Source organism: Belonocnema kinseyi, chromosome 5 (genome assembly GCF_010883055.1).
Source record: "Belonocnema kinseyi isolate 2016_QV_RU_SX_M_011 chromosome 5, B_treatae_v1, whole genome shotgun sequence".
Classification (NCBI taxonomy): Eukaryota; Metazoa; Arthropoda; class Insecta; order Hymenoptera; family Cynipidae; genus Belonocnema; species Belonocnema kinseyi.
Window position 1 is genome coordinate 144,201,486 of NC_046661.1, and position 24,089 is coordinate 144,225,574.

Sequence of the window (24,089 nt, forward strand, 5' to 3'; positions counted from 1 at the left end):
CCCTAGCCAACCCTTATTTCTCATCGCTTGCTCTTCCCTCCCTCCCCAAACCCCCATTTCATATCACTTCCCCTCCTTGAAAAAAAGTATGACAGATGGATGGTCATCCGAAAAAAAATTCTTTGATTCAAAGAAAAATATTCATTGGCTCTCTTTCCAAGAATACTTACTTTGATTCAAAGAAATTTTTGTAGTAGAAAGAAATGGTTTTTTTTTTGTCTCAATGAAAATTTTTCTCTAATTTAAAATTATTTACTTCACTTTGAAATAGTTTTTGGTGAAATGCGACAAATTATGTGAACCAAGCGGGTTCTTTAGTTCTATGCAAATATTTTTCCGAGCAGAAATTTTATTTTCTCTTGTAATGGCTGAAGGGAAAAAAACAAAATGTCACTGAACTCACTTATACAAAACATATTCATAACTTTCGAAACGAACATATTACGCGACTTCAATCCTTATCTTACAAACTTCAAGTTATGCGTGAAAAAATTTCGCTATCTATTTTTAGATAGGATGTGTGATAATTAAGCTCATAATTAGATATTGTCATCTGACTAGTTTGGAAATTGTTTATACAGTTAACACAGTTGTCAACTGTTTGCAGTTTTTTTTTAAATCCAATTTAGTTATATAAAAAAAAGCTTGACGTGTAACGAAAAAATATAAAACTGGGTACAAATTCTAGGGAAGATAAACCCAGATGATTTATTTAAAGTCCGTTTTTTCAAAGATTAACTATTTTAAATTTACGATGGTACAATCTGCAAATAATCTTGCAATAAATAACCTTTAAAACTAGTTTCAGCCAAGCTGGTGTCTTGAATTGTATCTAATATTAATCGATTACGGAACTGATCTCTGGATTTAATCGACCTGCCGGGACAGGGGAGTGGGGATTATTTTTCGATGAGCGGATTCAGGTCTGGAAACTACGACGGACTCAAACGCGAAAGCCACGTTGCGAATTATGCGTTGGCATTACGCCATTCGTCACATAGGCATAGGCAATAGTCGCAGTATAATCCAACACTGTGGCTTTCTCAGTTGAAGACCGATAAATCTCTATTTTTCTCGATCAAAGTGCCGGCCAGATAACTGATAAGGGACTTGATCCTTGCCACTTTTCTTATATAATTTTAAATCAACAATAAATAAGGAATAAAACAGGATTGCCACCAAATCCCAGCTTCGAAATTCCCTGATTTTTCCGTAAACATTTTTTTCATTTTCTCTGAACGCTATTAATTTTTATTTTAGGTACAAGAACAACATCAATAATGTTAATGCGAAAAACATGTTTCTAAATTTAATTTAAAAACATTTAGTGACAATAGACACATCGAATTTTATGAGAGGCCATCCACAAATTATGTGAAACATAAAATTAATTAATCTTAAACCCAATAGTTAAGTTTTCATCTCAGAAATACATATTTTTCACCAAAAATGCATAAATTAAATTTGAGGTTAAAAAAATTAATTTTCAACCACAAAAATAAGAATTTTCAACAAATTAGATGAATCCTCAAAAATTTGAGAATTTTCTGGAAAATCGTTGCATTTTTAAACCAAAATATTCATTTTTCACAAAAAAGTTCAATTTTCAACCCTAAAATTTTAATTTTAACCGAAATACTTGAATTTTCATTCAAAAAAAGAAAGTTTACAACAAAACGAATGATTTTCCGACTAAAAAAAGACAACAAACAATTCAAGCAATAATTAAATAGTTACATTTATATTTAGAAAAAAAACTTCAACTAGATAAGTGAGTTTTTAACCATACAGTTCAATTTTCAATCCAAAAGATTGACTTTCTAACCAAACAAAACAAAGAATTTTTAACAAAATATTTAACATTTCACCCAAATAAAGGAATTTTTAACTAAAGAAATAACTTTCCATGAAAAAATATAAATTCTCGAACATGAAGATTAATTTTCTGTCGTAAAAGATGGACATTTAGCAAAATACATTAATTTTCAAACAAATATTTCAATTTTTAAAGGAATTTTCAACCAAAAAAATAAATTAAGACACCCAGAAGATTAACATTCCAATGCGATAGTTGAATTTTCATCTAAAGAAAATAAACTGTACAACCAAACATGGAATAGTTGAATTTTTAGTTAAAAAAATAATAATTTTCAACTAAATAAAAAATTTTCAACGAGATAGTTCAATTTTGAAAAAAGTTTTTTTTTTAGCTAAAATGAAGGATACAATTTCTAACAAAATAGATGAATCTTCAACCAAAAAGCGTGACCTTTCAACGAAATAATAAAATTTACTTTAACTAAATTTATGGAAAATTCCCTAACTCCGTCAAGTTTAACGTCCAAGATTTAAAATTTTAACATGTAAGAAGATTGTGTTAGCCAAATTTGATCGTTGGATTGTTTCTTTTTTAATTTCCAAGAGTTTTGAAGTAAAAAAATTTTGATGAAGTATAAAACTGACCTTCCAAACGTCGTTCTCAGAACATAAATTTTCCTTTTTGAAATAAAAATCCTTTCACTACAAATCCCCAAGAATTTTGTTACAGCGAGATGGCTAAATTTACTCAAACAAATATTTATGTAGAGTAAACACTGTAAAAAAAAGAGTGAAAAAGTTCGCAACGTAATGATATTCTTTCAGTTCTTTCCTCAATAAAATTACTTGTAGACTTAAAAACACGAAATTTTGTTTGATATCAAAATAAAAATTGGCCTTGAACAGAATTTGTTGCACGAGGCATTAAGACGCATTGCAGAACGCATTAAATACTACGGCACACATTTTTTTTCATGATTTATAATTTTTTTATTATTGTTCACTAGCAAAAGCGTTACATTTAAAAATGCGGGTTTTTTTCAAATTATAATTATTTCTATATTCCAGTTTTTTTGGCAATAATTTTGAAGACTTAGAAATTAAAAAGGCCGAAATTTTGAAAACTTTGAAGCATTTGTATTTCAAAGACGGTTAAAATTCAAAATACTAAAAGGTATTTTTTAAAAATTGGAATGTACGTCACTTAAATTGAGAGGCTTTTAATTTCAAATTAAAAGTTTGAAAAAAAAAACATTCAAATAGAAAGATTAAAAATTTGAAAAGCGTTTTAAATTAAAAATCGAAAATTGGAAACTGTTCCAAATTTAACACTGTCTCAAATTTTTAAAAGTTCACAAAATTTGAAGAAATCTACACAACTTTTAATAAAAACAGTAAAAAAAAGTTTCATTGATTCAAAGAGATGGTTTTTTGTTCCAATAAAAATGTTTCTTTTTGGTTTCGGTTAAATAAAAAAATGATGTTAAAGAAACGGTTTGTTTAATTCAAAACAAATATTTTTCAGAGTGAACGTAAACAGTACAACAGTAACTAAAGAGCGACCAGCATTCCTTTATTAAAAAAAAAAAAACGTAACTTTCGACATAAAATTGTAAGCTTTTTTAATTTTTAACACAGAAAAAACAGAAGATAAACTTTACATCGATTTCCGACGAAAGATTCTCTGCAACAAAAATTAACTTCGCAGAATAAACTTTCAACAAATATGTGTTAAACTTTCTTTTGTTTTTCCATGACAAACACATGTTTTTTTAAAGACCCGAAGTTGGCTAACAAAACTTTATCGTTCTAAAAAATTTCCTGCAACAAATTTTATTCTTAAGTTTTTTCTGTGAACGCTTCGAACATAACATTTCATAATTTTGAATGATATTAGAGCCAATTGTATTCCACTAAAAATAAAACACTGAGTGTAACCCAAAATAAATATTTCTGAAATTTTCATGAAAATTTAGGCGATATTTTAAAACCAAAAAGAAAAACGTGTAGGCAAGCCATTTCAGAAACAGTGCCTTTTGTGAACCACTGACCTTCAACATCTTACATCCGGGCGTTAAGTCCCCTTTCCGGAAATAATCCAAGAATAGGCTGTTAATTTAATTTTGTGTCTCGAATATTGGGCTCAAGACTAGAATGAGACCTTAAATTAGACTTAGAGAAATTAACTTTGTCACACTATGCCTCAAATTACATAAATTTAGAGGCGATTGCAAAAGATTTACTGCGTCAACAAATATGGCAACATATGTACTCTTTAAGTGCCAATGACCTTCTCATTCAATTATTACTATTATTATTATTATTTTAGAGAGAAAAAATAAACCATTTTTGATAATCATAAATTTTGAAGAAGAAAGCCAGTTTCGAGTTATGATGAGAGTTCCTAACTCGGCGAGACTTCCAGGAGTAAAACGTGAACGTCTATCGATTGCTCCTCGTCGGTTGGGCGAAGTCTCGTCGCTCGATGCCGTACAAACTGGCACGACGCAGAGCATCGTTTTCAGCCAAGAAACTTTTTCCCAAAATGAACGATCTTCTTAAAAAACGGCCTTTATTTTTATCTCACAGAAAAAAAGCCGTAAAAGTGTGTTCAAAAATAAGGAAACGGTTTTAAAAGAAAAAAATAGAATAACAATTGGTTCCCGTATTAAAAATTGGCCGAGTCACATTTACTCAAAAAGGGGGACGGTGAAAAGAAGGCCGAAGGGGGTAGGGGAAGGTATTCCGCTTCCTTCGTTGTATTTTTATTGTGTTTCACTTGGTTGCACGACTATCATTCTATGTCCTTCGGACGTTCCTAGGATCGTAAAATTCCCCCTCCATCGACCGAAAGTCAAAAAAATTTAAGAGGCCCCATAAACTCGTGAGAAGAGACCAAAAAGAGAGGTTGGAAAATTCTGGATTCTGAACTGTCAGCAAGAAACGTTACGTATCAGATGTTCGAAAATAGTTTTATGAACAAATTGCAGCAAATAATTTTCACCCATTGTTCAAATATTGCAGGCTACAATCACTATTTGAAATCTGAACAAGTTTTTCCACACCCTTTTTCGACACAAAAAAAAGTTTTCACTTGGCCATTATTTAAGGTCCTTTTCTTTGGACCTTTTTTCAATTTTACTTCACTTCACTTTAGATTCAGAGAATTTGCTTAGAAAATCACAATTGAACATCCAGAATATGTAGATTGTAGAATATCGATCAATTGACCTGTATATTAAAACTAAAAAAAAAGCCAAATCAAGACTTTTAATAAATCTGGAAGATTTCCCCCAAAATAAAGATTTTAATTAGAGAACTTCATACTATAAGAAGAACGAACTTAAAACTTTGAAAAAACGGCAAAAGTTGGAGGAATTTGTGGTTCATTGAGAACCAATATTATATTTTTCGAATTGAAAACTGGAATAATCTAAACAATCACGCATTTCTAAACATTCATAATTTCGTGAACATTCTTCGAACAATATTTAAAGCAATAACAGATAGCTGTTGATAAATTGAGGTAAACATTTATCAATAGATCTTTATAAAGTTTCAGTTTTCTCTCGTCTATTTCTAATTTTTGCTGATAAATTTAAAAGAGTTTTACAGATTTGGAAAGGAATAATAATTCTGAGTTGGTGCGTCAAATAATTGTTGGTAATGAGAATTCCAATCTTTATTTGGATCAGAGGATGTTGCAAAAGAATTATAATTCTGAATTTGAATTAAGTAAAAATGACATTTATTCTGTTAAAATTCTGGAAATGTTTTATTTGTAACAACAAAAAGAGAATTTTTTAATTCAAACCAATTCTTATTTTCAACAAGGAATTTTTAAAGTCTGACGACTTCTGCCTTGAAACAAGGATTGTTTTTCTAAAATCCCTTTTTATATATTTCTTCACTCAAATTCCCTGTCCCAATGTAAAAATTACCATTCATTCCCCGTCCCAACTTAGGATTATAAATAGTTTAGAAAATTTCTAGTCCAAAAGTCGCAAATACAATTCTTTACTGAAATCTCATATCACAAAATGGAATTAAAATTCTTTTAGGAAATTCACTGTTCAAGGCACAACTCGAATACTTTTAAAAAAATCCCAGATTCAAATGAAAATGATGATTTTTTTACTAATTGCCTATTACAACTCAGAATTGTAGTAATAAAGTATATAAAATCACTTTTAACTTGCATATTAGTACTTTCAAGAGAAAACTTTCGGTGACTGAATCATATTCCCGAATTTCCGATTAGGTAGACACCTTGTTGATGATGATTTTTTTTGTTCACATCTTACTAAACAGAGAAATTAATCCAGACTTTCATTCCGTTCTTTAAAGTTTGGTTTTTCTTCAACTCTTCGAATCTTTTGGCGTCTCTACTTAAATTTTTTTGATTAGGATCAAATTGAATTGTTTTTCTAATAAACTTTTTTATACGCCCAAAGCAGAAAATAAAATGAGATCTTCAAGATTTGGGAACTTTGAGAATATCTTGACCACACTAAACCTGAAGGTATCAATTTGATCTGCAATATGATGATCCATGAATGCAAATCCAAGAATTTAACAGTCTTTTGTTTCCTTATATTGATTTGAATTTCCGTATCAATTAAATACTGCAGCAAAAAAGATACCTGCAGATTTACTGTGACGATCACATCATGTGTCAAGATATTCAGAATAATACCCAAAAATGGTCGAGGACTTCCAATTAATGTACTTTCTTATGGACTTTTGTAGACACCGAAAGCAAAACACAAAATAAGATCTCAAGTTCTAGAATCCTTCTGAGCTTTTGCAAGATCTTTACATCAAAATGTCAAGATGTTCCTAAAGGGAATATCCAGGCTTTTGGAATAATAGCCAAATATGGTCAAGGACTTCCAAGGAATTTGCACTCTCTGAGCGTCATACGAACATCTGGGACGTAAGCGTAACACGAGCAAATTTCAACCGTATTTTTATTTTGAAGCACGTGATCTATTATCGTTTCTGTGATGCAGCTTCAATCCTGTTTCATAGATTTCGAGGACTAACAACCACCAAAATAAATTCCGAGGATTCCAGAATAAACCGACTCTCAAGATATTTTTGCGCGATTCTCGAGGAATAAAGCATGTGACACCGAGTGTAGCTCCATCCCTGGAGTAGTCCCGTTAGACCGATTTTCAGCCTTCTTTTCCTCGCGATGTAGTAACTTTTTTGGATATAACAAAGGGACATTTTCTGAAAATACATACGATTATTCCCATCGCCGGCTGCAGCATTATCCCCAGTAGTCTTCAAGTTCACGCGAAAAATCGTAGGAATAGGATATCGCCTATAAATACACTGGTTATTTCGGACCGTTGAACGCTCTCCAGAATAGCGATCACACTGCGCAGGAAACCATTATAAACCGAGCCGATCGACGACGAGGCACAAGAACCACGAGGATGCTCACCAGGGCACCAGCATAGCGCGCACTAGGTTGTCTTTTATAAACTATCCCATCGGGACACCAAAACCCATAAAAACGCGCGGCACTTTTTCATCCCTGCCATTTTCTTGCCACTGTCTCCTTTTTTTCTGGGAGCACAGATTCAGCAGTTGGTTTTCAAGCAGAGCAAGAAGTGTGTTTCGCAGTTTGCTGAGGAGACGAGCAGAGGTTGTCTTTTTACTATGTATCCCATCGGGACATAAAAAGCCGGAAAAACACGCGACACTTTTTCATCCCGGCTAATTTTTTGTCACCGCCGTTTTTTTCCTGCCCTTTTCTTCTCCTGGGAGCAAAGATTCCGCAGTTGGACTTTAAGCAGGGAAAAAAGTGCGTTTTGCAGTTTACAGAGGAGACGAGCAGACGCGAACGCGCCCAGAAACGATCGTTCACTTCATTTGTTTCATGGCAAGCGCCTCGCGAATTTCAGGGGTCACGTCGAGCGCTTGGCGACGAACGAACGCCGTCAAGAGAAACGAGACGATTTGCGCGAAAATATTCACTGTACACTGTACACTCTACACATGCAAGAAACGGCGTGCGACGCACTCTATACGCTATATCTCGTTTTAGGCTTACGGTGCAGGTGCAGGGCACACGGGACGGGCGCTCCTCGCAGTCGTGAGCGTTCTATCTCTCTTGCTGGCTGGAGAATAACAAGGGTAAAAGGGGGGTAAGAGCGAGAGCGAGAGAGCGCGCTTCAAAGAAAAGGAGACGAAGAGTGTGCGAGAGAGAGAGAGAGAGAGAGAGAAAAGGCTCAGGGACGGCAAGAGTCCGTTACGCGCCCCCAGCTAACGCGAGCGCCACTCAAACCGGATTCCAAACCGGTATTACCGGAGACGCAAGTTATCGTCAAAAAATATTTTTTCATTTGCAACACGTCCTGCTTTTTAAGTCAAACGGAGTGTATTTTAGAGTCTATATGCATATTATTCAAGATAGTTTGCATTTTATTAATTTTATTAATAATAGCCGAAATTATGTGTATTATTTATAAATATGTATTATCCTCTGCTGGGTCGCATAATACAATTATGGTTGTTTATTTGAACGTCCCATAGAGTTAAGTCTTCATTTTTTAATTGAATTTTTGTGTGTATTATATCGCATACTGTTTCCATGCCATAGGCATAGGATACAAAGACGCGTCATTCTCAGGTCCATATCAAAATTGGAACTGTTTATCATCTTTAGAAATAGCTCTACGTAAAATATTAGCAAAATTCATAGACCAAAAGACTCAAAAAGTAGAGAAATTTGGATGATTTTTCAAGAAAATAGAAGAATACATTATTCTTAATAAATTATTTGAACTTTCAAAATAAGAAAAATTTCTTACCAAACGAGATGCTTTTTTAAAATAAAAATCGAATTTTGAAGAAAATCTTTTACTTTTTAACACAAAAAGATTAATTTTTAACCAAAAAATTAACGCTAACCCGAAAAAGATGGATTTTTAATCGAAAAATTGCATTTTCAGCCACGAAAAAAGATTTAAAAATTAAATAAAAAAAAAAGTTGAATTCAACCATAAAAGATTAATTTTTAACAAAATAGTTGAATTCTTAACCAAAAAAAGTTGAATTTCCAAATTCCAACCCAAACTAATTTTCAATAAAAAAAATATACAAACACGTATTTGAATTTCCAATTAAAAAAGCAACGAAAAATATAATAGTTGATACTTCCACGAAAAAAGATTTAAAAGTTAAATAAAAAAAGTTTAATTCAACCATAAAAGATTAATTTCTAACAAAATAGTTGAATTCTTAACCAAAAAAAGTTTAATTTTTAACCAAATAACTGTTGCATTTTTAACCTAGATATGAATTTTTCAAACCAAAAGACAAATTTGCAACTAGAAAAGATTTTTCAATAAAGAAGAAAAAAAATTTGAGTCAAATTGTAGAAATATCAACCTAAAAATGTACGGTTTCAACAAAAGAGTTAACTTTAAATAAAACAGGTAAACTTTCAACCAAAGAGATGAATTTTGAACCAAAAAGAATGACTTTTTACCAAAATAGTTAAATTTTCGGCAAAGTACTTAATTTTCTAACCAAAAAAGATAAATTGAATTTAAAAGATATAATAGTATAATTTTTTTTACAAAGAATTGAATTTCCACCAAAAAACATGAATTTTCTACCAAACGATGACTTTTCTACAAAAAATTTCAAAAACATTTCTACCACATTCTTGAATTTTGAAGTGAAAAATACATATTTTTGCAAGGAATTTGAATTTTCAACCCAAAAATATGAATGTTCAAGAAAAAAAATAACTTTTAACAAAATAGTTGAATTATGATTCAAAGAGGAGTTATTTTTTTTATCAAAACTGTTGAATTTGCAACAAAAGAATTAAATTTGCAGCTAAATAAAATAATTTTGAACCTCAACCGAAAATACAATAACACAGAAAAAACAGAAGATAAACTTTACATCGATTTCCGATTGAAGATTCGCTGCAACAAAAATTAACTTTACAGCATAAACTTTAAAGAAATATCGGTTAAACTTAGTTTTCTTTTTCCATGACAATACACATGTTTTGAAAAACACGAAGTCGTCTGAATAAAACTTTATCCCTCTAAAAAATTTCCTGCAACAAATTTTATCAATACTTTATCCTGTGAGGAATTTCCTATTAAAAATAATTAAGCTTCAATGAAAAATCGTTTCATTTTCCTATTAGGTTCTATTAATTCATTTCATATTTCAATGAAAAATAAGAAAAAGAGAAAGTTTCTTGAAAACAGGATAAAAACAGGAATATTAAAAAAAAAACAAGGAAAAAGGCAGTAATAAGGGGAAAAGTGTGAAATCTGCATTAGTTATCTTTCAAAAATGATATTTCTAACCGGTGGCACTCTTTCCTTATCTAAAATGATAGTAGAAAAGAAATGGAAATATTTTTAAGTCAGGATCTCTGAAACCAGTTTTAAAGCTTCATCTCAAATATCTCCTAAAAAGTAAAAATTACCAAGTAATCAGTCATAAATCACAGAAGCCTCCTTTAAATAAAGTTAACAATTAGGAATTTCATTATATCAAAAGCATATCTTACGTAAACAAAACAAAAAGTTTAAAAAAAAAACTGACGCGCTTGGAGGCTTGCAAGGAATGTACATGATAATTTAGGATCCTAGCCCTTTCCTGTTACTTTCGTTTACTCCCAAGTACCCACCCATTTCAAGGTCAACCCCCCTATACCGGCGCAGACTCCAAAAATTCACCGTAGCCCGGAAAAACCGACCCCAGAAATTCGCGGCGTACACATGCGAATCTAGACTATCGATTTGCAGACCGATAGGGACTTCCGCCACGGGAATATTAAATCCCATCTTTCCAGGACAGACTTTTCATTCGTCACGAAAATCCGCTCTGCGAACTCGAAATCGGATACATGCCGCAGCCCTGCAATCCGTAAGTCTATGAAAAACAATGACTTCCATCTCTACCCCCTCCCCTCTTTCTATTCACATTTCTGTTCAGAAGCGCCCCTTTCCAACGGCCCTGACCAAGAACATGTATCCATCACACTTAACCTGTGTGTGTAACCCTTTCCTCTATGTCATATATCTATATATACGTGAATCGAATGGGAAACTTGTGTGCAAATTTCTCTCTGAATGTCGAGTGAAATATAGAATAGGCGGAAATGGAAGAAGAAAAGCGAATTTCAGTTTCAAAATAAATTCTAGGTTCCTTCCAATATCTACAATTTAAATAAAAAAAATTATTAATGAAGGGAGGCAAGGTAAGGAAGATTTGCCTGAAAACTTCTTATTATTATTGAAACTAAGCTGGTTCATAAGACCCGTAGCATTGCGGTATAACCTATTGCTCTATGCCTCTATTTAAAAAAAAAACAAAAAAAAACAAAAACAGTGAAACAGAGGAAACAATATTACCAGTGATAACCCGCGGCTGCATCCGACTTTGTTATAAGTAATTGTATTTTACCTGGATGTTTAGCCAGGGGAGAGGAAAACTGCAAAAAACCATCTTCCCGAGGGCTACCCGTGCTTGAAATGGCGTAACATCCGCGAGTCTTCCCGAGTCCAGATTCACCACCCAGCTAATGCCATCGGTTTTCCGAAAACTTATTTTTTACATAGAAAATTCTTAACATAACTAATGCACGTGGTGTTTGAGGATTTTTTCGAAATCGCATTTTTTTAATAAGTGTCAATAAAGCGCTCGTTTCAGAATAATTGTAGGCATTTTACATTCTGTAAAACCGAATTCGCAATTTAAAATAAAAAAGGGGTATATTTCCGAGCTGATGTATTGCTGAATCGATACCAAAAAAGTTTGATTGCAAAGAATTTTTTTGAAAAAATCTCAGGAACGAATTTTTATTATTGTAAAAATTTGTATTCTAGAAAGTAGAAACTGAATTACTTTTTTTATCAAACATTTTCCTCTATATTCTATAACTAAATATCTCGGCAGTGGGTTATCGCTTTTTTTGTTAATAATTATATTTTTTATCGCTGTTATAAATTTTGCGAGGAAAATAAAAATATCATGTATAAAGAATAATCACATCAAATGAAACACAATCAAATTTAATTTCAAAATATTTTTAAACTCCAAGAATTTCGACATGCTTTTAATCATTTAAAAAATGATTTAAAGTCATCAATTCGCATTATCTTCAAATGACGAATTAATTTTTATGAATAAGAAATTAAAAAGGATAACTTTCAGGTTTTTCCAGTTTGGAATCATGTTTAGGTTTCAACTTGAAAACTTATTGATTGGGAAAGGATTTCTAATTTGAACAATTATCACAACAGAAAACATTAAAATTTGAAATTTATGATATTTATAAAGGATGCATGCTATCATTTGGCATAGTTTATTCTACATTCAAATATTGTTAAATCTGGAAAATATTGATTTTTAAATTCTTCATACGCTTTTTTAAATTTTGAAAGCTTCAATTTGATATTTTTACTCGTGAATTTCATTAAATCAAAATATTAATTTTAATTTCAATTCTAGCAATTAAAATGAATTCTATAGTTCATATAAATAGAAATGTAGCAATTCGAACGAAATTCAAACCAGTCAAGTCGATTACAATAGTCAATTAGAAATGGAAATCTAGCAACTCAAATAGACGAATTTCTGGTCATTTAGGCGGAATTTTAATTGACTTTAGCATTTGAAACCGAATTTTAGTTAGTTCCTCTAAAATCCTTGGAAATAATCTCCAATTTTTTAAATCCGTTTAAATATATAGAAATTCCTTTTAATATTATAAATACTTTTAATTTCTTTAAAAATCTTATGAATCTCTCAAATATTTTTAAATTCGTTGAAATTTCTTCAATTTATTAAATACTGTAAAAATTCCTTGAAATATTCAAAATCACTGGACACCTTACAAAATTGTTTAAAATCATTGGAAATTTTCCAAATCTCTTCAATCTTAAGATGCCAGAAATATGTTCAAATCCCATCTCTTGAACCTTCTCGAAATCTTTTGAAATATCTTAAAACTACTCAATTAGCTTTTTAAATCCATTAAGGATTTTAAAATCTTTAAAATCATCTGAGATCCTATCAGATATCGCGCAGGCCTGGAAAATCCCTACAAATTCCTTAAAATATTTTCAAATCCTGTGAATTATCTTGAAACTTGTACTATCTCTTCAAATTTCTTTAAAGAGTTTAAAAACTTTGAAATAATCAGAGATCAGTTAAGTAGCGAGCAATTGAAGAATAGAAGCATTGGTGTCATTTTTTCATAATAGTCACAGAAAAACAGAAGATAAACTTTACATCAATTTCCGATGAAAAATTCGCTTCAACAAAAATTAACTTTACAGGATAAACTTTAAACAAATATCGACTAAACCTTTTTTTGTTTTTCCATGACAGCACATGTGTTTTGAAAACGCAATGTTGCCTGAATAAAACTTTATCCCTCTAAAAAATTTCTTGCAACAAATTTCATCATTACTTTATTCTGCGGTAGCAAAATAGTGGCATCGTCAAAAAAAAAAACTGTCAGAAAGTGTAAATGTTATTTTAGCGAATTATCGAATTTCGAAAATATTTTCAAAGAGAAAATAAAGAAATAGTGACAAAAGCGGAAAATTACCAGAAAATAGTGGAATTTCGTTAAAAATAGTCGCATTTCTAAAAAAAATTGCCAAATAGTGTAAAAAGTGACGTGAGTCCAAGCCAGCTCGAAAATCTGCGCATGCAACTCTGTGACTTTCACCAAAACCGCATATCGCGATTTTCGCCCTGTCGTCAGGGGAACGGGTTAAGGGAGGGGCAAAAGGAGGGGGCCACTCGACGTGTCGGCCGCGGAGGGTGGTCGAATTTCGGCGGACTCGACCTGTTGTTTTCAGGGCCGCCAGGTTAACGTCACATGCAACCCACACAGGAGCAAAGCGTTGGATGGACGTACGTAAGGACGAGCAGACGGCCGGCAGGCAGGGCACGAGGGGAACTTGGGGAAAAGGGATGACTCGCCAGAGGGGTGAAGAGCGATGGAGCTAGCGAAGACTACACGGCTTCGGCGCGGACGTGAAAGAGAGACCACCGAGCAAGCGAGAGAAAGAGAGGGACAACACGAGGGTGGGGGGCGCTTGGGTAAAGAAGAGTCACTGAGGGAGGGGGAAAGCTACGCTACCGCAGGGACGTAGCTAACCGGGGATCCCTCCTTCGGGCGACGACCTTTTCCTTCCGCACCGAATCGATCTCAATTTTTGCCACGAGCACACCGACAGCGAGACGCGACGAGAAAAATCTTTTTCAAGGATTCCAAATCCCAGGTTAGGTACAGCGAAATGATGAAATTGAGGGTAATTAAATCATGGTAGAGAATTTTTTCACTGGAGAGTGCATGCGCTGAGTTAAAGAATCATATACTGCATTTATTGATTATATAAATTATGAATTCGTATATATTTGTTATTCTCTCGTAAATTTGCATATGAAAAAAATGTGTATTTTAAGAAAGCTCTGTGAGATACTGTACGAAAAGGTTTCAGATTGTTAAAAGAATTTGGAAACTTCTTTTTTTAAACCTTTTGATGCATTTAATCCTTTTGGCAGAGGCTTTCAGAGACTTTGAACGTTAATATTGATATCTTATCGGATATCCAATGCAGTGCTGTCATTGTTGACCTAAGAGTGTGTCTGAAACATCTGTCTGGCGTTTTTCAAGGACACCCAGAATACACGTCCTTTTAGCTTCACATTCATGTTTTCTATTTAGGATGCAAATCTCACATTTGCGAGAGACAGAAGGCGCTTTTGAAAACGTAAAGTTCGCAGACTATTGCGAAAAGGATTCTTTTATGCAGCTCTTTTTGTGTGAAAATGAGATCCCAGTCTTGCTAGTTTCTTTAAATAAATTAGTCACGTATAGAGATAACAAAAGTATTATTTAAGTAAAAAATACTTTCATGAATAGTATTAACTCGAATCAATAATCAATTCCGTGGAAATTTAAAATGATATCATCAGAGGCGAGGGCAGAGGAACGGAGGCTATTAGCTTACTAGTGTTCGCTCTAATTTCAAACTCTTTTTGCTGACTTCACAAGCCCAACGTCGTTGTTACTTTAATCAGAAATATTCACATTTTAGACAATTTTCAGTTATTGCTTTAATTGCACAAAGTAAAAGCTAAATTTAACTACACACGGATAAAAATAAGTTGTTATCTATTCATCAATGCACGAAAAAAAATAAGGTGTCCATCAATACACGGAGAAAAAGATATCGCACAATGATATTGCAAAATTTCTGTATTGAAATAAAGCGCAATATGATAACGCACAAGCAGTTCCGGAGCTTTTTAGGATATTATAATGCACCAACATCGCTTGCACACTGCTAGAACTCTCGTATATATAATATAATAAAATAATAATATGATGTAAAATCTTGCAATATACGATATCACGATTTTACGCTATTATAATGTGATAATTGCGATATATAGCGCAGAAATTACGGTATATATTGCAATTCTTGCGATATCGTTTTCTCCGTGTACCAGTAGATTGATTTACACATTGATGAAACATTTATACAAAATTTCGTTTCTGTAAATTGATAAGGCATTGGTGTCAAACTTTAGAAAATTATTTTTTTTCGCACATCAATAGAATCTTAATTTTCGACATTTGTTGACAAGGTGATTTTTTTGGTTCCATGATGCTTTTACATTGAACCGGTTTTCATCATTGATACAGTCAACTTTTGTCTGTGCAAACTTGAATTTGAGTTTCGTCACCCTAAATAAATTTGAAAATAGTATTTCATCTCGACTTACTGGATTTCAAGACTATGAACCCAAGTATTTGGTTTCTGAAGAGAAACCAGACTTCCGAGGGAAAAAATCATGAAGCTTTTCGGTATTTTTCTTTGAGGGAGCGGTCGATATTTATTTAAAGTAAGTTCTGTACGCGCGTACGAGCATATATGCATCAGCAAACTCTCCTAGCGCCGTTTTGTGTACCTACAGCGTGAACAGAAATAACTTCTAAAATAACTTGGTGCGGCCTCCAAATCTACGATTCGCCGTTCATTATGACTCCGCGAAATCGCTCACTAATCCGCAAATCCCGGAGACAAAAGAATTCAAAATCAATTTGAATTCAGTGATAATGCAGCCGTTTCGTTGGAAAAAAGAACATCGCGTTCTGACACATCAATGTTTTTTGGTAATGAAAAATTTTCTCTAGCACAGGGGTACAGTTTTTTTTTTCTTCTGAACTATGTCTTGAATTGCAGAACTGCAGATTCTTAAAGGCATTGGCATTACACCCCTTCTGCTAACGTTCAAACTAAATATACTTCAGTCGCCGTGAAATTCGCATGGGATAGTACGTAATGAGATTCGTCGTTGGTTCGCTGCCTATGGCTTCGCTCTTTGCCGCATGTTTACAACATACACATCTGAAATCGCGCCTGTGTGAACTCCCGGTCTGCACAGGCACAGAAATTTTCTCAAAAAGGTGATGAAAAAAAAAAACGGAAACGCCGTTCAGTGTTGAGTCTGAGCAAGTATAACGTAATCATGGGAATAATAAAATTTCAGAGAATAAATTTCATAAATTTCACGAATGCTTTAACTCTACCAACTTTACTTCAAAGAGATATGCTCTCTCGCAAAAACTGCTTGGCGATGAACTTTTCGTATGAAAGAACTGATTACTGAATATATTAAAATATGCAAAGAAATGTTGCTTAAAATAGCCATTTTGACAATGAAATCAACTGTTGTTATTTTTCACATAGGTTGGAGATTACTTGGTGTGATACAAAATTTAGGAAGTCGACTTCCCGGATTTGATTTCGAGACTCGTTCATTTTCTGCAAGCGTGTGTTCATGGCCTCGGTCGATCAACCTCGTTCACGAATAACGCCCGACAATTAACCGCCAAATTAATTATCTTTCTTATCGTTCAGAAATCGGCATCGTATTTTACACTCAGAACCGAGGCTCGGCACATGCTGAGAGCGCCGATTTTTCTCTGTGAATTTCCTGATGTATGACTCACTGGCGTTCACTCATGCGAATGGAAATGGCGGTTTAAAGTTTTCAAGCGATGGATGTGAATAGCGAGTCAGAACGCTGATTCTTGGACAAACAATAATAAAAATTGTGGAGTAAAAAATGAAGAAAAATATTTACAAAGTATTCCAGTAACTGGGGTCTCAGCGGTTCAGGTTTAGGTAAACAAGGGGATTTTTTAGGAGAAAAGGGAATTTAATTTTTTCGACACGATGATGAGCTAGTCTAGTCTCATTCGGGATGACTAGCCAAGCTTATGAACAATATTTGACTAGTCATCCCGAATTTCGGGACGAGACATTTCGTATTAAAAAACTTAGAGTAGTGCTGTTTTTAGCAAGATTTCCACAAGCCAGTCATTTATGTCGTCTAATAATAAGAATACACGAGAAAAAAATAAAAGGATCCAAGATTAAAAAACAGATAAACAATAAAAGCAAAAATACTCAAATTTGAAATGATTAATATGTATTTTTATCAGTAATGATTTTGATTTCTTATTCTAAAATAATCTAGTCAATTATTTCGAGTGTATTATGTTCCATATGAAGATCCCAGAATGAAAGAAAAAAAACACTAAAATGACTATATTTGAAAACTTAATTTTCTATTTTTTTTTCCTTAAGATTTTAATATCATAATATATTTTTTATCATTTCAGAACTTTCAGTTTAATTTTCTTAATGTTAGCTAAACGAATATTATGGAATATAAAAAAGCAGATATTCAAAAAAATATTATTCAGGGAAATAATAAAATTGTAAAAAATGTATTCTAATATTAAGTTTGCATGCATGTAAAATCCAACCATATAAAAAATTATCGCCTCTCCCTTTTTTGGATTTGAAAATTCAAAAAAATTTCCTGTTGGTTTAAAAATGGTGGAAAATGTTTTATGCATACAGTTTCTGATTTCGGAAATGTGCAAAAAACATGCTTTTTTAGATTGATTAAAAAGCACCTTTTTTTTGAAGAAAAAAGTTGGATATGTAGATTGTGGAACCTAAAATTTCTTCCAATTGAATCGAAGAAACATGTTCTTATTTTGTTTTCATGGACAAGATTTTTTCGTGATGTTTAAAAAAAAGGTAAAATTCACGTCTTTTGAACGCTTTAAACATCACGACTTTTTTTCCATGAAAGAAAAGCAACAGCATATTTTTAGATTAAAGCAGAATATTTGCCATAATTTTTGAATCAATGGGATATTGTTTTGGAATTTTCAAATCTGAAAAACGAATAAAAAATTGTATCGGATCGAAAAAAGTATCCAGATTATTCATCTCGCTGAAGTTTGCAACGTTTAAAAAACGAACATAACGGTGTGTAAATTACAGAATTCAAAATCATAGAAGCAATATGACGATGTAATAAAGAATTTAGGACACTTCCCGCAATTAATAACAATCGATTAACATATTTTTAAAATATATTTGGTTCAGTGTTAATTACAATAAAATAAATAAAGTTAAAAAAATTAACAATTAAAAAAAATGTGTATATAAAGTATAGGTCAGATTCTAAAAAAGACTTCAGATTAATATCTTAATAATTTTCGACTTTGGCCTACAAAATCAAATAAAATTTTAATTAATTAATTTTTGTTAAATTTTTATTTTTAAAAACTCGTTGATGAAAAAATTACTTTAAAAAGCCGCACGTATACACACGTAATTCTGGGGTGATTTTAAAGCATAAATACTAGCCAATAAAATCCTTACAATCACAATGTCGAATAATGTTGAACAGTCATAAAAATTAAGTAAAAATGTGTATTTTGTCTTTTTTTAGGTTTTAAATAAGATAATCAGGGTTTAGGAGGTGGTATTTCTAGAATATTGTATTCCAAAAGACTAACTTCTTATAATTATTAAATACATCGCAATAACACCATGAAAAATATTATGCTTATGCAAAACGATATCTGAGGAAGTGAAGAAAACAAATATATATATTTAAAAAATGACATTGAAAATAACGGCAATAATTGATTTTTGTCATGCTCCCGGCCCACGGTACTACCTACAGAATTGATTTATCTCCCGGGCTCACAATTAGCGTCTCGATTAAATCTCAAGCCATTTCTTTGCTGTCGATGTCCTTCAAGTCAACAAAATTAACAAATAAATCGCTTATGAAATACTTGAAATCTATATAATCAAAGAGAAATGTTTGAACGCGTCCTGTTTTCTAATGCCTTAAATTTCTGTTTGATTCTTGAAACATGAATCGAAACTTTATTAACAAAAAAAAAAAAAAAAATGGAAAAGAGGCTCAGAATTCTCAATCTTAGATCTTAGAAATTCCAGGAAGAAAACTGGGACTTGCGATCGCTGCAGTAGGTACAACAATCACAAATTACTCTCGCAGTTGTGCTGATTGTGCATGCAGATAACATTTCTACGAATGTGAATTTGCAGAAAGCTGATCTACTTGATCCAAAGAAAGTGAACTTCAATGTCTAAGAATGAGTACTGCCTTCAACAGCTTCTAGGTAATTTCTAAGAGTTAGCGAAAATCCTAGTGATTTTAGATTTCTAGAATTAGGAGGAAATGGCGAGCAGTTTTGATTTCCCACGTGGGTGCTGTATATTTAAAATCGCTATGTACGGCATTGCATCGAGACAAGCAAGCTGGAGGACGAGAGGAGAGCACGGAGAGGGTAGGGCAATCGTAGCTGATCCTGGGCGCGAGGGACGAAGGAGGGGGAGCGAGCCAGACGAAGAAAGAGAGAGAGGGAGAGAGAGGAGTACAAAAACAAGCGAGAAGGGAAAACGAGGAGCTGGCAACGTTGCATTACCAGCAAATAAGGCGGCAACGTCGCTTCACGGATAACAAACACGCGAGTCCGAGAGGTGAACGGAAAACCAGAGAAGGAAAGAATCCCGTTTTGACGAGCGAGAGAGAATCGGTGATCCAGGATCGGGTCGAAAAATTCATGCACCCAGAGTCAAATATCACTCCTAAAAGTAAAAAGATCAATTAACTTTATCGACTGGAAGGTTTTTCCTTCGATATATTCCTTGAAATCTCTTGAAATTGCAGTGATAATTCATTTCTCATTTACTGATGTAATTGAAGATCCATCCATTTTTCTTGAACGATAAAGTGCTTGCATAATTGAGTAAAATTTCAACTTAAATATTAAAGTTTCATGTTGTTTTTATATATTAGAACTGCATATTTTTGAACGACGCTCTGGTGTATTTGGGAAAGTCGCAAGAACATTTCGATGTCTATCGAATTTTTTAGTTTCTTCTGTATCGATTCAAAATTTTTTCCTTTTTTTCTCTTATCGTCAGCATTCCGCAGTCAGTCATTAAATACTCTTAAGCATCATGGCCGTATATGCATTCTCAAGGAACATAAAGAGTTGGAATATTTCCTAAATTAGCTGCTGCGCATTGGATCACACTTTTTTTTTATGATTTGTTTTGTATGTTAAGATTTGGTTTCAAATACAACTATTTTGCACTCTCCTGAAATGCACCAAACAACTAGTTTGAAGTATTCTTAGAATCTCTCACTAGTTTCATAAACCTAATCATTTATTGCAGTTTTATTTACATCAAACAATGGAAAATGTCATGTAATTAAATTTGAGATTAGTTTGGTTTAATTATATAAGTAAAAGCTCTTGAAAATAAAACATTTCCAACAAAATTATGACTTTGATTGATGGTCGTACAATCTCATCGTCTATCTTAATTATTGTAAGAAAAATAAAGAGTAATTTTTCAAGGGGTTGGGACATTTTTCAGCCGCTCCTTGCACTGACAAAGAAGGCAGAAGAGCAGGCAGAGAAAAATATAGGAGGGGAAAGGGATGAGGTGATATGAAGGGTGAGGGGAAGAGGAAAGAAGATCTAACGAGGTTCAAAACTCCCTGGAACCTTCCTACAGTTTTCTATCAATATCTTCAATTTTCAGCATATTTCCAATGAAATATAAAATTCCGGAAAAATTAACAACGTTAATGTCTTCTGTTTGATTTTTTTTTTATTTAAAAACTCAAAATTTTTTAAATTACAAACTATTTTTTGCCTAATTTAGAATGTTTTGAAAATGTGCAAGAAACACATTTTTTAATTGAATTAAAAGCACACTTTGTTTGGAAAAAGTTGAAGATGTCAATCCTCAAATTTTTGCAGCTTGAACAAAAGAAACACGCTATTTTTCTTTCATGAAAAAAAACTTGTCGCGGCGTTAAAAACATTTAAAAAATGCGAAAGATTTTCAAAATTCCTAAAACACAAGCAATTCTTTTTTTAATTTAACTTTTTCAGAAAATGTGGATGTGACTTAATTAAAAAAAGCATGTATTTTGCACATTTTCAAAAGATTATAAATTGAGCTAACAATTTTTTTGGATTTCTAACTTTTATGGTTTTTCATAATTTTCTAACCAATCGGATTTTTTTTGGAATTTGCAAATAAAAAAGCGAACAGAACAACAAAACATATTTACAAAATTACAAAAATGCACTTTCTCTTTTGCCAATCAATACATTTTTTTCTCGGTTCAAAACGATTCGATTAAATTGAGCTGTCAATTTCTTGGCACAAAATCCAAAGATAAAAATATCTTTTACAAGGAGATAATCAGAGTTGGGATACTTTTTAAACTGCTAAATTCCCTACTGAGAGTCCATTGAATGACTATTAATTTGCTAAAATAGTATTCATAAACGGCGGCCCATTTTCGAAAAAATAGAATGAATAAAAAATTGCATGGATTGAATTTTTTATTTATTAAATTATCGTGTAAAATTATGTAGATATAACATTCAAACACTTGTTTTTAATTTGATACAAAGTTCAACTGTTCGACATGGAAAAAAACTAAATTATTAACTGCTGGAAATAAAATTTTCATTTTTTTTTAATTTTCAACAGTTTACTATTCAAGAAAAATAGACTGTTGAAAGTTCGAGAAAAATCAAATATTTAAAATATAATCAAATTCATTTTTCAATTGCTTTGAATTCAATTTCCTTCAATTTTTAACTGTTGAAAGTGCAAATTTTAATTATTTTCTTCAATTTCCAACTGCAAAAAATTCAATTTTCTTCAATTTGAACGCTTGAAAGTACAATTTTCTTTCATTCTGAAATGCTGAAAATTCAATTTTTTCAGATTTCTTCTTTGGATAATACAATTTTTTTCTATTTTAAGCTGTTGAAAATTGTTAAAAATCGTAAGTCGAAAATTTAATTGAAAATTCAAATTTTCACATGTTGAACATTCAATTTTCTTCAATTTTGAGCTGTTAAAAGTAAAATTTTCTTTAATTTCCAATTTATAAAAATTCAATTTCCAATTTTCTTCAATTTAATCTGTTAAAAAATTTGAAGCAAGCGACCTTAGAAATTTTAATTTACAATTTTCTTAAATTTCCAACAGTTAAAAATACAACTGTTGAAATATTACAAGAAAAAAATTGACGGCTAAAAATTAAATTTTCTTCCACTTTTAACAGTTGAATTTTCAATAGTTGAAAATTCAGGACAAAAGCAAGCATTGAAAATTTAAATTGTCTTAATTTTTCGACAGTTCAAAATTTAAAAAAAAAGACACTTGAAAATTCAGCGTTCTTCAATTTTCAAGAATTGAAAATTCACCCATGGAAAATTTAAGAAAAAAGCATTAACAGTTGAAATTTCAAGAAAAGTGGGACTGTTGAAAATCGAATTTTCTTCAATTTAGATGAAAAATGGACTATGGAAAATTAAAGAAAAAAGCTATTGTTGAAAATTCCATTTTGAATTTTCTTTAATTTTAAACTGATGAATTTTTAATGGTTGAATATTCAACTTTCGAACACTTAAGAATAAGAATAAGTGTTTAAATTTCAACCATTAAAAATTCAAAAAGAAGTCGGAGTTTCGAAAGTTCAATTGTTGAACATCCAATTAATTTTTTTTAAATTTTCAACATCAAGAAAAAAATGAAGGTTGAAAATTGATTTTTCTTCTATTTTAAACAGTTGAAAATTCAATTCTTGAAGATTAAGGAAAAAGCGACTGTTTAAAATTAATGAAAAAAATAAATTTTTATTAAAAACAAGGATTAACAATGTTTTATTTAACTAATTTTACACGCAACTTTAATGAATAACAATTTCAATCCATGGACAAAAACACTGGAAAAAAGTGGATTTTTTCGAAAATAGGTCGCCACTAGCACATCGTGTTTCGGCAAATGAAATTTTTTTTAAATCCCAACTTTGCTCCTCTCCTTTTTAAAAAAAATTCGATATAAATTCTCATCAAATTTAAATAAGTGCAAAATTAACACAGAAAGACATCGTTTTTTCGAGTGCTTCAGTCAATAATTTGATTAAAAAATCAAAATTAGGTTAAACTTTCGAAACGAATTTCCATCTTAAAATATACTGTCAAAGTTATATTTTGATAAAAAAAAAAAAAAAAAACGTTGATATTTTAACACGAGTTCGTTGCTCAATTCTTTCGTTCTAATCTTTTGAGTTGCAAGTGAGCTTTATCATAACGACTGTAATGGATATAAATAGCTTGTGGGTGTTAAAATGGATTTTCTAAATTAAGTCTGAAACGAATCGAGACAATTGATTTTTTAAACAACTACCCATTAAACCGACGTCGACAAATAATTCAAAATTAAATTAAACAGTCCAGAATACGTGGTATAAAGTTACACATTTCTAACGCTTATTTAATTCTTTTTTATTTATTTTTTTACTTTTAACAGAAACGTTTTCAAGAAAAAATTCCAATTTTCTAACAAATATATAACTTCAAATCTCAACTTTATCAAAATAAGCAAATCACTTAGAATAATAAATATTAAAGGTTTATTAAAAATTTATTAATCTTTTTTATTCAGTGGAAGAAAAAGAATTTTCAAGATTGTCAATATTTAGTCGAAAAAACAATTGGTATTTAACAAAAAAATTTCTAAATTATGACTTTTCCTTCTGACTACATCTTTTTTTTTCTTGGAAAATATCAACAATTTCAAGGAAAAATTCCGATTTCCTGCCACATAACCTCAAATATGAACTTTCTTGAAATGCGGAAAAATTCACGGAATTTTTGGGTCAAGTACAATTTTTTACGAAAATAACAATTCCATTGTTTCTTTATTTACTTAATTGCGGCATATATGAAAAAAGATAATTTTTCATCGAGTGAAAACACAGAAATCATCGGAATTCATGGAATTCACGGACGGGTTTTACCAGATCGATGA

The 24,089-nt window shown here is 31.7% G+C and overlaps 2 protein-coding genes across 2 annotated transcripts in view; one reads left to right on the plus strand and one right to left on the minus strand.

Annotated features, from left to right (window-relative positions):
* Window positions 1-7,924, minus strand: part of LOC117173355 — a 54,316-nt gene extending 46,392 nt beyond the window's left edge. Inside the window, exon 1 of the mRNA XM_033361865.1 lies at window positions 7,068-7,924. The gene's annotated coding sequence lies outside the window, so the exon portion shown is untranslated. The remainder of the gene's footprint in view (window positions 1-7,067) is intronic.
* Window positions 1-24,089, plus strand: part of LOC117173354 (vacuolar protein sorting-associated protein 37B) — a 57,211-nt gene that overhangs the window by 18,456 nt on the left and 14,666 nt on the right. The gene's annotated exons all lie outside the window — the stretch shown is intronic.